The sequence below is a fragment of the Festucalex cinctus genome, chromosome 9, assembly GCF_051991245.1.
Source record: "Festucalex cinctus isolate MCC-2025b chromosome 9, RoL_Fcin_1.0, whole genome shotgun sequence".
NCBI classification, from domain to species: domain Eukaryota; kingdom Metazoa; phylum Chordata; class Actinopteri; order Syngnathiformes; family Syngnathidae; genus Festucalex; species Festucalex cinctus.
In genome coordinates this window covers 11412702-11425828 of record NC_135419.1, presented here as the reverse complement: position 1 = coordinate 11425828, position 13127 = coordinate 11412702, and the positions used below count along the sequence as shown (strand labels likewise).

Here is a 13127-nt window from a genome sequence, read left to right as displayed (position 1 = left end):
AAACACAAATATGTGAAGGAATAAAAGCTGTGAATAAAAGTGAAATTCACTGATGCAGACTCATAAATCCAGGGTATGCCGATAGGATGGCAAAATGCATCAATTTTCATAATTTGTTTTGATGACATCGTCAATATGCTAACAGTATGTAGTTATGAATGATTGTAGTAGTCTTCCCTTTCGCCTCGAGTGATGTTAAATGTTACATTGGATGCTGTCTGTCGTCTGTGTAGCAGCCAAGTGTTGCAAAACCTCCTTCCAAATGTAGATGTGCATTCAATCTGCCCTTTAATGCTGCATCTCAGTAGGTGCAATCATAGTGGAACCGCAATGGTTTCACCCTCCAAAAGTCCCCGTTTCTGCGGTATCCTTGCCAGCTTGTCTGTTGTGTTAACATCTCGGCATACAGCCGAGCTCCGTTCCGAAGCCCCTCCCCTTAATATAACCTATGATCTGCTTTGGATCACATTACCTGCACAGATGTTCTGCCTTGTTTCAACTGACAAAACTTTTTGAGACTCAACTTTTCCCATGAGGGTATATGAGCCATTTTTGGTTCAGTATTTCATTCATCCAACATTCTGACATTTCAAACCGTGAACAATTGACGGGAGATTAACCGATAATGAAAAGAGCCTTTAAAGGTCGCATTGAAAGCTACGGAAAGCCTATTTCCGACGATTTGAGAGTTAAGTGACGAGCCAAATAAAAAAACAGGTAACCCCGTCCAGACTACACTGTAAGATAAAAATGTCATCGCACTCAAGAACGTTTACGATTGACAGAATCATATGCTACAAATATAATATATATATATACACATATATATATCAGCAAGTTTGTGTTTTCACCAGGAATGGGAATATTGATTAAACTTAGCTACTTTCTAAAAAAAAAAAACTGAAACAGATACAAATGTACTTTTTTTTTCCTGATGAAAGAAGAGACTCGAATCTTTGTTTTTGTAGGTTCCATGTTTTTATAGCAATACAGCACAATGTTCTGTGGGACTTGCAAAATCTGTCAAAAGGGAGTTTCGTCAATGAAAATGGCTAGTCAATGAGTTAAAGAGAAATCGTTTATATCAGTATGAAGCTCAGCAAGATGAATACAGTCAAACCTCGGTTTTCGAACGCTTCTGTTCTCAACCAAACCGGTTTTCAACCAGAAAAATTCGAGGATTTTATGTCTCAGAACTCGTCCAAAAATTCGGCTCTCAACCAAACTGAAAAAATTTAATTTAAAAAAGAAATGTTTGCATTTTGTTTTTTGTTTTTTTCATCATTTTAAATAGGATATCGAAATAAAACAGTGTCTATTTCTACCCTTTTCTATTTATGGTAAACAGTATACAGTGCAGTTTATGGTGTTTGAAAGCGCTATATAAATAAACTTGAGTTGAGTTGAGTTGAGTAAAATAGTTTTAAAAATAAAATAAAATAAAAACTTGGAAAAAGTTTTTTTTAGATTTGGAACGGATTAAAATTATTTACATTAATTATAATGGGAAAAATAGTTTCGGATCTCGAACAAATCGCTTTTAGAACAGCCTTCTGGAACGGATTATGTTCGAAAACCGAGGTTTGACTGTACATGAAATTACAACGCTGTACTCTACTGTCATTTACAACGCAAGGGTTAAAAACATGATTTTCTCAAGGGATTATAATGACGCACACCACTGAAATGGTTCAAAAACTGATTTCACTCTGAAGCACAAACTTTTAATTGCTTTGAATTAAAATGTGCAGAAAAGGCTTTTTTGTTTCATCTCAAAGCGTCGAGCGGCACATGCATCAATAAATAAAAGTCTTCTTTCTTCGAGCTCGGGTATGTAAAGTGTTTGTCTGGAGTGGCAAACTTGGTGTGACACGTTGCATCTTGTAATATGAGCCTGTCTTAAGCGGAGCTGACAAGAGCTGGAGGGTAAGATGTATGGTAAGTGCAGCGCAGAGAGGCATCGGGAACGCACGCCGAGCGCCCCGTCGGGACCGCAGCCACACGAACAGACGAACAATCTCTCCTCTGGGCTTTCCATCATCTACTCACACCCGCGTTACTAGCGGGACGGACCGACGGATCACAACATGCCCCTCGCCATTAAAAGGCTCACATCACTGACTTGATGACAAAGAGGAGAAAAAGGCAACCTTGAAAAACATCTTGTGATGGATGAAAATATTTCAGCTTAATGCAACTTGGGTCGGACAAGAAGATGTTACCAGAGACTGGGAATGTCTGGTATTTACACAAAGACAATGTAAACACTTAAAAAAATAAAAATAAACCTCAAACCTTTACTTATTAGCATTATATTTATTTTTTTAACGACATAGCAATTTATGAGCATTTGTCACTTAATATCTCACATTATTAAACATTTAAACAGAAACACATCTGAAGTATAAAATACAAGTTGAAGTTAAATACTTGACTCATTGAGCCATTTTCAGCAGTAAAAAGTAAAGATTTTGTCTATAGTTAATGTGGTAACATTATTTTTCATGTACAATTAATACCTTTAAAAAGTAATTTTTCTACTTGCTGTCGACTGAAGATGACATCACCTGTGTGAGGAAGTAGGTAATGACCAATCATGGCTCAGTTTGCTGACCAATTCCAGAAAGCTGGTGAGTCATGATTGGTCGTTAGCTACTTCCTCAGCACAGGTGATGTCATCATCAGTCGACAGCAAGAGGAAAAAATAGTTTTTAAAGGTAATAATTGTACATGAAAAATGTTATAGTTATCAAATTAATTCACTGCTGAAAATTGTTCAATGAGTCAAGTATCCCTTTAAAAAAGGAGAAAAAAAAAACGTCAATAGTATCATAATTTACATGTTCAAATGGAGCAGGAAGAAGTATAAAAAAAGTAGTAGTTTAATAAAAACAACTGATAACCCTCATCAAGCAGATTTTAATAACATTATAATCTTTCAAAATGGCCGGCAACACTTGTACTCAAGAAAAAAAAAAAAAATACTATTCATTGTTGTTGTTGTTTTTGTTTTGTTTTTAGAAATTACATGCTTATCAAAGCAAACATTTTATTTTTAAACATGTATTTATTTCAGCCCCCACTCACTTTACAACAGCTTTGATTACAATATCTATCGCTCACTCTTGTGCCGCGGCGTAGGCGTACCCGCCTGAAATAGACGATGAAAAACAACACTTTGATGAAGTCGCTTACTGACCTTTCTACTTTAAGGGAGATGCACAGTAAAAGCTTTTCTAATTACTGCCCCTTGACTCTCAACAATCACTCAATATGTGACATTTCATCCAATTACGCTATGTACAGTAAGAATAAGAATACAATGTGGAAAAATGGCAGGTATACCCACTTGCCTAAGGATTAGGTACACCAGCGCAATCCAAAGCAATGCAAGAGCAATCAATTGTTCGTCCGGAGCTTTGTGAGTAGAGAGAGTGGGTGTTTGTGAGACATGTCAGCGGTGGAGAAACAAAAGGTAGAAAAAGAACGAAAGTTCATGCAAATACAATGTGCTTTAATACCAGAAAATACTGAAGAAAAGCGACCTTAAAGCTGCTTCCTTAAAGGTATACTTTCCTTACTTAGCCATTTTTGGCAGTCAAACATTAATATTCTGCCTATAATAAACTTGATATTTTCATTGTTTTTCATGTACAATTAGTACCTTTAAAAACACATTTTGCAACTTGCTGTCGACTGAAAATGACATCACAAGGGCTCAGGTAACCAATCGCAGCTCAGCTTGTGAATGTCACATGACAAAACCTAGAAAACAGGTGAGCTGTGATTGGTTTTCTAGGCCCTTGTGATGTCATTTTTAGTCGACAGCAAGTTGCAAAGTGTGTTTTTAAAGGAACTATTTGTACGTGAAAAATAATGAAAGTATCAAATTAATTATAGACAAAATATTTACTTTTTATTGCTATAATGGGCTAAATAAGTGAAGTATCCCATTAATATTTGTTGAGATTGTTTTTCTTGAAAATATTTTTGTTAACTTTTATCAAGAAAGAATGCAACAACCATCTTCAATGACTTTCCTTTTTCCCATTTAATATTTACAATATTCTAGATTATTTTTAAGGCACTTTAGAATTTCCTCATTTCCAAATTTGAACCTGCTGAAAAATATTAATCATATTGCTATACATAATTTAGTAGGTTGGTCGTTGGATACGAAATTAATGAATTGATCCTGGTGGATAATACGGAAATATAACATATTTTACATTGTGATGTTCCAAGTTATTACATTTTTTTAATTAAGAACCCACTGTGATTTATTTCAGGTGTATCTAACGATGTCACAGGTGAGTTTAGTTGTGTTTTACCATATTAAATTTAAAACATCTGCTTTTCCTGCGATTGGCTGGCGACCAGTCCAGGGTGTACCAGCTGAGATAGGCTCCAGCACCCCCCGCGGCCCTTGCGAGGAATAAGCGGTCAAGAAAATGGATGGATGGAACATCTGCTTTTTTTTTTTTTTTGCCTGAAGACTATAACTTTACAAGATGATGCAATTTATGTAGCAATTGTACGTGATTGCTGAGAAGATGAAACTGAACTGCCATGTTGCATAATTGTGGAATGTAATTTGCTGTCATGGATAAGCTGAACTTTTAAATCGCTTCTGAAATGTGAAAATTGACGTAAATATGAAAAGCAAATTTATGGCTTTTATTTTGAAAATGTGGCGATTTTTAAAAGGGAATGAGTTAGAATATTTTGACATCGGAAAGCTCTGAAACGGTCAAGAAACGTGAAAATAGAAGCAAAAATTTCCTAATTTGGGTTTTTATTTTGAAAATCCTGCAAATTTGAAATGGGCTTCAGTTAAACAGTTTGAAGTTGTAAATGTTTTAATTGTTCAAGAAATGTGCCAGCACGACCAAAAAAAAAAAAAAAAAAAATCTAAATGTGGGCTTTTTTGTTCATCAAAATTTGGGGTCAAAATTTGGAATGGGCAGACAAAATGTGGTAATAGGAGCTAAAATATTAAATCATTCTCCATTTTGAGAATAAATGTGTTCAAATTTTGGAACAAAAATAAGCTGAACAGTTCAAAAATGTTGACATGTAAAAAATAGTATCCCACAAAGCGTGAATTTTGTGACTATATCAAAGTCGTAATGTTTTGAATTGTAAAAGCATACTTCAAGAGTGAAAAGTGACGGAATCGTCATAGAGCTTTTTTGAGTATACTGTAGAATAACAACTGCTCAAACCATTTACACGATTACAATAAATCCCTCTTCAAGTTCTCAAAGGTGTCTCACCTATTTTCAAAAGCAGCTTTTTCCTGTTGTGTTTGCAATGAAGGTCACTAAAGTGCTTAGGTGAGTGCTTCTAAGGAGAAAAGTGTCATTCTGTAACAGATTTTTCTTAGCTTCCTTTTTATTCTAAGCTTTTCCTGTCACAACTACATCACCCTTATTTCAGATTTCATCAACAGTGATGTGGGCGAAAAAATGTGCATTGCTTTTTTTTGGGAAACCCACATTTGGTCTGCTTTTTTTTATTGGTATATGTTATTGAAACCAGGGGAATACTTTTCAACCTGACACATTCAGAAGTTCCGGAGTGACTGTAGGGTGAAACCGAAAGATTCTGCAGTGAGACAGCGAGCCGACAACACTGAACGACACAAACATGAGTGACAAACGACTTCGTCATCGACCATCTGTCAGGCGCCGTCAGGAAGGACAGTATCCGTTTTAATGCCTCTCTGCGTCTTATGGTAGAACTCTGAAATACTGTATGTGTTGTGGAACAAATTTGCAAATGTATTGGAATGATGGAGCAGCACATTTTCCTTGTGGGACTAGTCTGTGCCTGTACAACAGTAATCTCTTCCATCAACATCTGTATATTGTGAATTACTATCGTGCTCATTAATCCGAATTGTCACATATTTATATAAAATGTGGGGCAAATACACTCTTTGTTAGAACTGAAACGATTAATCTATTAAATCGATCACAAAAAAAAAGTCGAAGCATAATCTCTGCCTTGAAGGTTCGGAAGGTTTCATTTTTCCACATACTAATGCAAACATGATGTAGAAATAAGGAAAGAGTGTGTAAAAGACAGAATGTCCAAGTTGGCAATCATTCCATACTAAAAAAAAATAAAAATAAAAAATAAAAAAGATAAGAAAAGGTGCAATATGTCTACTACAAAGCAGTACTTGCTTCCCACTAGCATGTCTACGATCACCAACACAAGGTAACGCATTGATGTTAGCTAACTTACCATATACTACTAACACTAGAACTCTTTTTAATGTCCCCTCAAGTGGTCAAGGTGCACTTCAAATTGCTTTATTGAATAAATTGTAACAAAAGAAACAAACACATTATATATTAATACATGCTGTGGCCACAACTTAAACCTAGGCAGTCAAAGCGCTAACTAGCTAAGCTGCGCTAACAACAGCAAACTACACTGTCGGTCACTATCTTCACCTGACATGCACATTTTGTATTAGTATTGTTGTTTAACAAGACAAAATAAGATGTTTTTTTCTATTGTTCAATTAATATTAGAGTCTATAAATATTCGACAACTCCGAGCTTAAAAACATTTAAATTTCAATGTTTCCAATCGTAAAGGCTGCAATTTGGGAGGGCGGAACGGTGCCATTTTGGTCGGTTGTTTTTTATATACTGTATATACATATTTTATGTATTTATTTATTTATTATTTAGATAGTGTATAGATAACAGTCCACGTGTTTACAAATCATTGATGCAAACCTGAAAAATTGAAGTGATCAAGAGCCACAGATTTGTTTGCATTACTTTTGTAATCTGACGTATACAGTACTTATGTTTATAACTTACTGATTTATGTTTACGCCACACGTTTGGTAGAATTATGTTCATTTGTAGTGAAGTGACTGCAAGTCAAAGTGTTTAGTGAGTTACCATCTCTAAGTGAAGCAGACAAACTGTCTTTCATAATAATTCATGGTTCATTTGCATTTAGTTTAGTGAAAGCCTAACCTATAAAATCAAAACATGTATGTATAATGTAATGCTTGTGGTTGTTAAAAAATACAAGTGACGGAGACTTTGAAAAAACTAATCGCATATTAAATCATAATTGCAATATTGAGGGAGAAAAATGCAATGTCATTATTTTTCACAATATTTCAGACCTAGCTAACCCCGATATATGAACTTTTATATATGAAAAAAAAATCCTAAATATGTATTAATTGAAATGAGAGCAAAACTGGTATTGTGTCTATATTTTTTGCAATTTTTTTTTTGTTTCATTCTTTGCGATTGCTTCCTACTAATGCTGTCACTATCGAATATTTTTAGAAGCGATTAATGTATTGATTACTCAATCATTTAATCAACTAATCTGATTAATTTTAATTTTGCATAAAAGTGTATTACAAAAGCATTTTTCCCCCGATTACTATTTATTAACCCATGATTGGTGTTTATTTCGTACTTTGTATTTGTGTAGTGGAAAAAAAGGAGACTACATGCTATGTTGTCATTGTTTTCAAAACAGATGTTTGCAAATGTCTTACTTAGATTAAACACAGAGGATAATCAGACTTTGTTCATGAAGGTTTTCGACAGTTCTACTTCCTACACATTTTTATCATCAGATTCACTTTTTCCTAACTCAACATGCACACCCACCCATTGATAGCTTTTGAATGGAAAGTGGCAATTTCCTGACACGTCCTTCTGGCCAACCAGGTTGCATTAAAAATGACTCATTTTTACATGCTTTCTGAAGACACCTGTAACACTGTGCATTTAGTGCAATCCTTGACCCCCCTCATGCTCCCATCTGCGCTCGCTTTCTCGACTTCTTATCAGCGAGGACGTCGAGTGCAAGCGCGCGCACACACCGCCAGTCGCGGTCGCTCTCATCCTGTCTGGCACCTGCGGCCCAGGAGATATAAAAAATAAAAAAAAATAAAAAAAACACCGAGCCTAATCTTGTATCTCTCAGCTGTTGCCAGCTTGAATGGGTTTCCAGCAGCGGCCAACGGCTTTATCTGCTACCTGCAGAGAAAAGCTAGAGGGGGCATATCTCACACAAACACACACATGCAACATGGTACCTGCGCACGACACACAATACAGTCATGCGCAACGGGATCGCACACTCGGCAAATGCGCATGAAGGCGGACGTGAACGTGCGTAATCACTTATGTTTAGCCTTAGCGTGCCAGCGGCATATATTGTGACTTCAATGATGACGGTGAAGCACTGCAGCGGCTCTAAAGATATATTCTTTATCGCTTGATGGCGCAGGGCTTAATTTTAGAGACAGATTTTTCCCATTTTAATAGTCCGGCCTGAAAGATTTATCAGACGTCGCCGTAGCATTTAGTCACACGCGCTGAGATTGCGGCTGCAAAAAGGGCTTTATAGAAAAATAGAGAGCAGAGCAAGCGAGTTCAGTTTTTAAATCTTTTCCCCGTTATTAAAGTTTAATCTTATGCAAATGGTGCATTTAACATCAAACACAAATATACATTAAATACTGCACTGGGAACTGGGAGGAGTAAGTGCTAGAGTGCAATTAAGGAATCAAACTTTGTGAATTAAAAATATAGCAGGGCATTAATCCATTTAAAATACAAGAAGGTTTTTAACTGTTGTGGCCCCCTACGCACACACACATTCACGTATACAATCCCTGAGAAGTCATCACTTCATCGACGTTTCACTGTGCAATCCATCTTAATCAGCGAGCCCATCAGAGACAATATATCCTCCCCTCCATCTCGCCTTCCTTCCCCCGGACCAAGTGATTGAGGGGTGTAAAGAGGAGGATGTTTTGGCCTAGCGTCTCCTCCCACTTCGCATCGTACCTCCCCCTTCCCCACCTCCACAGCTCTTAAGTGCTTGTGGGTTTTTATGTTTGTAATGTTTTATAGGCGTGGGCAGAAGCCAGGGGCAGTTAAAGTGTAGAGGCAAGGGAGGGAAGAGGCGGGCCAGGAGGCGGAGCGGGGGAATGACTGTAAATCCAATCTTTATTGAGAGTGACGCAAACGACGTGCAGCGCCCGCCCACTTTCCTGCGATGCCTCCCACTTACCTGATCAATCAGGGCGTGCTGACAAACGTCGTAAATGCGCAATCATTGGCAAGAATGCTGCAGTGAAGTTTTAAATGCAAAAATAATCTTTGTTACTTTGTTACGTTACTCAGGTAGAAAAAAAACCAAAAATGATCCTTTTGATCAAATGTTATATTTTGATTCGTTGGCTAAGATTGTTTTCACTTGTTACTAGGCAGAATTCATAGGGCAAAAAGATAACTGCCCCACCGACCAATAAAAATATTGGTACAGCATATTCCAGTCACATTCTTTAAGCTACGGGTGTCCAGACTTTCGCATTTGAGGGCTGCATATCAAAAAATGGAAGGATGCAAGGTCCACTTTAACATTTGTTGACTTTAATTAAAAATCAATCAAGAAAGCAATTTGATATTGTTTATATTTTCTAGTTAATTTGACAGATTGCTTTTTAACAGCTTTCTGTTAAAGGAGATAAAAATTTTCAAGATCTTGGGGTGTCCAAGGGCCCTGAATCCTACGAGACTAGATCCTGCCCTGCACTGAACAGCAGCAGAATCCCATCTATATATTCGGAACCAGAACAGGACCATTTCTAAAACACTTATTTAAGGATCAATAATCTGATTATCATAAATTGGACCTTGACACAGAGTAAAAAGTGGAAGAAACTTGTTATTAAAATTGAATTATCATTATTCACCACGACGTTTTGACGAGAAATAGTGCTATTATTGTAGCTGGAAATTTGTATTGTTCATTTATACTTTCTCTCACACTGTTTAAACATCATAGCTTCACACCTCATGTATTTCAGGAATATTTGGGGGTTTTGCTGTAAATGAGTCCTAAGTAAGCTAGAATTACACTAAAATAAAAGCAAATTAACTATGAATGAATATGAAAGCAATTTAGGTATCTATTTCAGTTGGAATTATCTTAAGAAACACTTTGACTTCCAATCTTTTATGCAATCGCTGTGACAACTTCACAAAATTCTACCAAATAAGTGTGACATAAATATAACAGCAATAATGCAAACAAATCTGTGGCTATAAAACTTCAACTTTTCATGTTTCCTTGAACTGAAAAGTAGAAATGTGCGCTGTATTTCTCATTCAAACCCAAAAAGGTGCACATGTTTTATTAATACTTTGTCCTTTACTCCCAAAAACGTATTTATACGTTTTAGGGTTTTTTTTTACGCAAGAGCATACAGAAGGCTTGAATGCAGCTTCTGACATGAAGAAGTGGCTTAAAGCAATGGTAGTTATTACAAAAAATGGCCAGCAGGTGGAAGCAGAGTATAAGAGATCAGTCAGAGCCATGTTGCAACAAGCTCTTTTTGACAGTGTTTACACCTGGAATGTGAATATTGGTGAAACTTAACTATATTCTAATGCTAATTGCTGCAAAACGGAAACAGATACAAACATACTTTTTTTCCTGATGAAAGAAGAGACTCTAATCTTTCTTTTGGAAGGTTTCATGTTTTTATAGCACTAGAACACAATATTCTGTGGGCCTTGCAAAATCAGTCAAAATCCAGCAAAACAGCCGGGAGCGAAGGTGGTTGCTTCAGTGAAAATGGCTGCCAGTGAATGAGTTATCACTCAACATATCTAGGCAGTACATAAATAAATAAAATTTAGATATAAATACAAAAACTGAGCAAAATGAACCCCAAAACAGTAGCCTTTGCAATTTGAAAATTACATTTTACATTTTGATGTCGATTTGAATTCTATTAATTTTTCAGCCCTAAACGGTACCTCGTCGTACCCTCTGGTGGACATTTCTGCCAACGGAAATGCGGTAGTCGAGCCACGGAAAACCAAGGAGAGAGTCACGGACACACTCAGGAAAACACTCCCAGCACTATGAGGATTGTTAGACAGGTTTATATATACACATTAATTTGAATCACTTCTCTATATTAAATATAAAATATTTATTAGGGCAAGAGTCCTGCCTTCATTTAATGCATAGTCACCACTGGTGTGTAATATTGTACACATTTGGGAGTATTTCTGCGTGTCCTCGGGCCATGAAGAACTCACCTCACCTTATATTGGTCTACCAGTCAGCTAGTATGGCGTATAATTGGCCACAGTTGGCTTCAAGTGAATGTTTGCTGCCTGCCTTAGGCTATGTGATGCAGCCACAAAAACCGCTACAGTCCGAGCCGCATGTCAACCGCTAGTTTAACTGCTTCCCCACGCTCCCGCTCGCCCGCCAGCTCTGCCACGAGAGAATAAGTTTGCTTCTGTTTATTTTTTTGAAACAACTCACCCTTTTTCATAATTGCTCTCTTGTCCTTAACTGTCTGCCCGCTGTCTCGTTTGAACGTCACGCGTCGAAGTGACCTCGCTCAAAGCTTCTGAGTCAATCAGTTAGTCAGCACGTGAAAAGGTCGGCCTCTTAGTCAACAAAGGAGCGCGGAGGATGTCGGCGGGACAGCAAATCAGTCAGACAGAAGAAAGGATGGCGGGACGGCGCAGCCCAAAAAACCTTCTGAGGGCGCCCTGTACCTGCCTGTTGCCATGGTGATGCCGTCGGTGATTTGCATCACTTTTATGTTATTCTCTTCCCTCTTCCAGTCTCCCAAATTTCTTTTTGTCTGCGTTGTGTGTCTGACAGACATGTTTTCTCTCTTTGTTTTTGTTTTTTTACACCCCCTTCCCACTTCACCTCACCCCATCCTCTCATTTAAATGACACTTTCCTTTACTGGTGCTCCTGCCATTTGCCACGCCATAAAAGCTCTTGTAAAACGTGTGCAACACGCAAAAGTTGTCACCACGGACACAAATTACCATCACATTCTGTATACAAGCACATAATCCCCTCTGTTTGTGTGCACTTTTAATGTTTGCCTACACACACAGCAGTGATGCCGCAAATGAGAGCGAATGAGCCACACACTCACTCGGATGTTGGCACCTGCTGACAGTCAGCTGCCAAATGGAGATCTATCATTTTCTGCTACAGTCTCATCATCAAGCATCATTTAGGCATGCTGGCCCGCCTTTTCCCTCCCTTGACACACTCCTGTGCCAAGACGCAGATTACATTTCTCCCAAATGCACAGCCTTGTGGGGAAGGTGAATGGCTCATGAGTGGGCTATCACCGCCATCTAATGGTTACTTTAAGGAAGTCTTTTACAACAAGGTATATTTTACATGAGAAAAAAAATCACACTGCATTCCACCAGACAAAAATGTCACAAAAATGTACTTTCTTTATATTTTGGGTCTGTTCTTTTGCGTGAATTTGCAACATATACACAGGTAAATTGACCCTCCGCCATCTAGTTGTCATGATACATTATAGGCATAAAGAGGTGATTGAAGAAACATTATTTGTGGTAAATAAATAATTATTTTGGAATTAAATAAAATCACTGCGAATGATGTAGTAATCATAGTATTAAACTGTTTTCCACCATCTCAGTTTTTCTGATAAAAAGGCACCCACTATCCAGCAGGAATCGCCCCTCAACCGCTATTTAATTTCTACTAACACAGTGTGTCGTTAGCTAGCTAGCTAGCAAGCTAACTATACATGCTAAATATGCATCTTCCATGGATGCCTCAATTTACAAAACAGCTCAGCGTCGTCATTTAAATTCCCAAGAGAGGAGGCGACGCCCTAGACCAGCCCACCGCCCGTCCGCTGGCTAAGACGAGTTATGCCCTGTTAGCTCGCCAGCTAGCTGGTGACTAACTTCTTGTCAAAACACAAAAAGCCCCATAACAACTTGATGGGATACTTTATATTCCGGCCACCAGAGGCTTCAAGTGGACATAGTTTGGCAGCTCAAATATGTTGGAATATGTAGGCATAAGTTGCTCGATAAAGCAGCATGAGGCAGACACACCCACCGCATTTGAAATAGCGTCCATACTGCAATCACCTTAAAAGGGATGCAGATTGGGCCTTGTTTTTTTTGGGGGGGGGGCTCTCCCTCGTTCCTCATGTTCTTTTTTCCCAGCTAAGAAACTCGGGACACTAATTAGCGAACCACAAGGCTTCCTATTCCCTCTCCCTCTGTTGGTGACTGTTATTTT

At 37.7% G+C, this 13127-nt stretch overlaps 1 protein-coding gene across 3 annotated transcripts in view; it reads right to left on the bottom strand.

Annotated features, from left to right (window-relative positions):
- macrod1 (mono-ADP ribosylhydrolase 1) overlaps positions 1–13127 on the bottom strand; it is a 163819-nt gene that overhangs the window by 148860 nt on the left and 1832 nt on the right. The gene's annotated exons all lie outside the window — the stretch shown is intronic.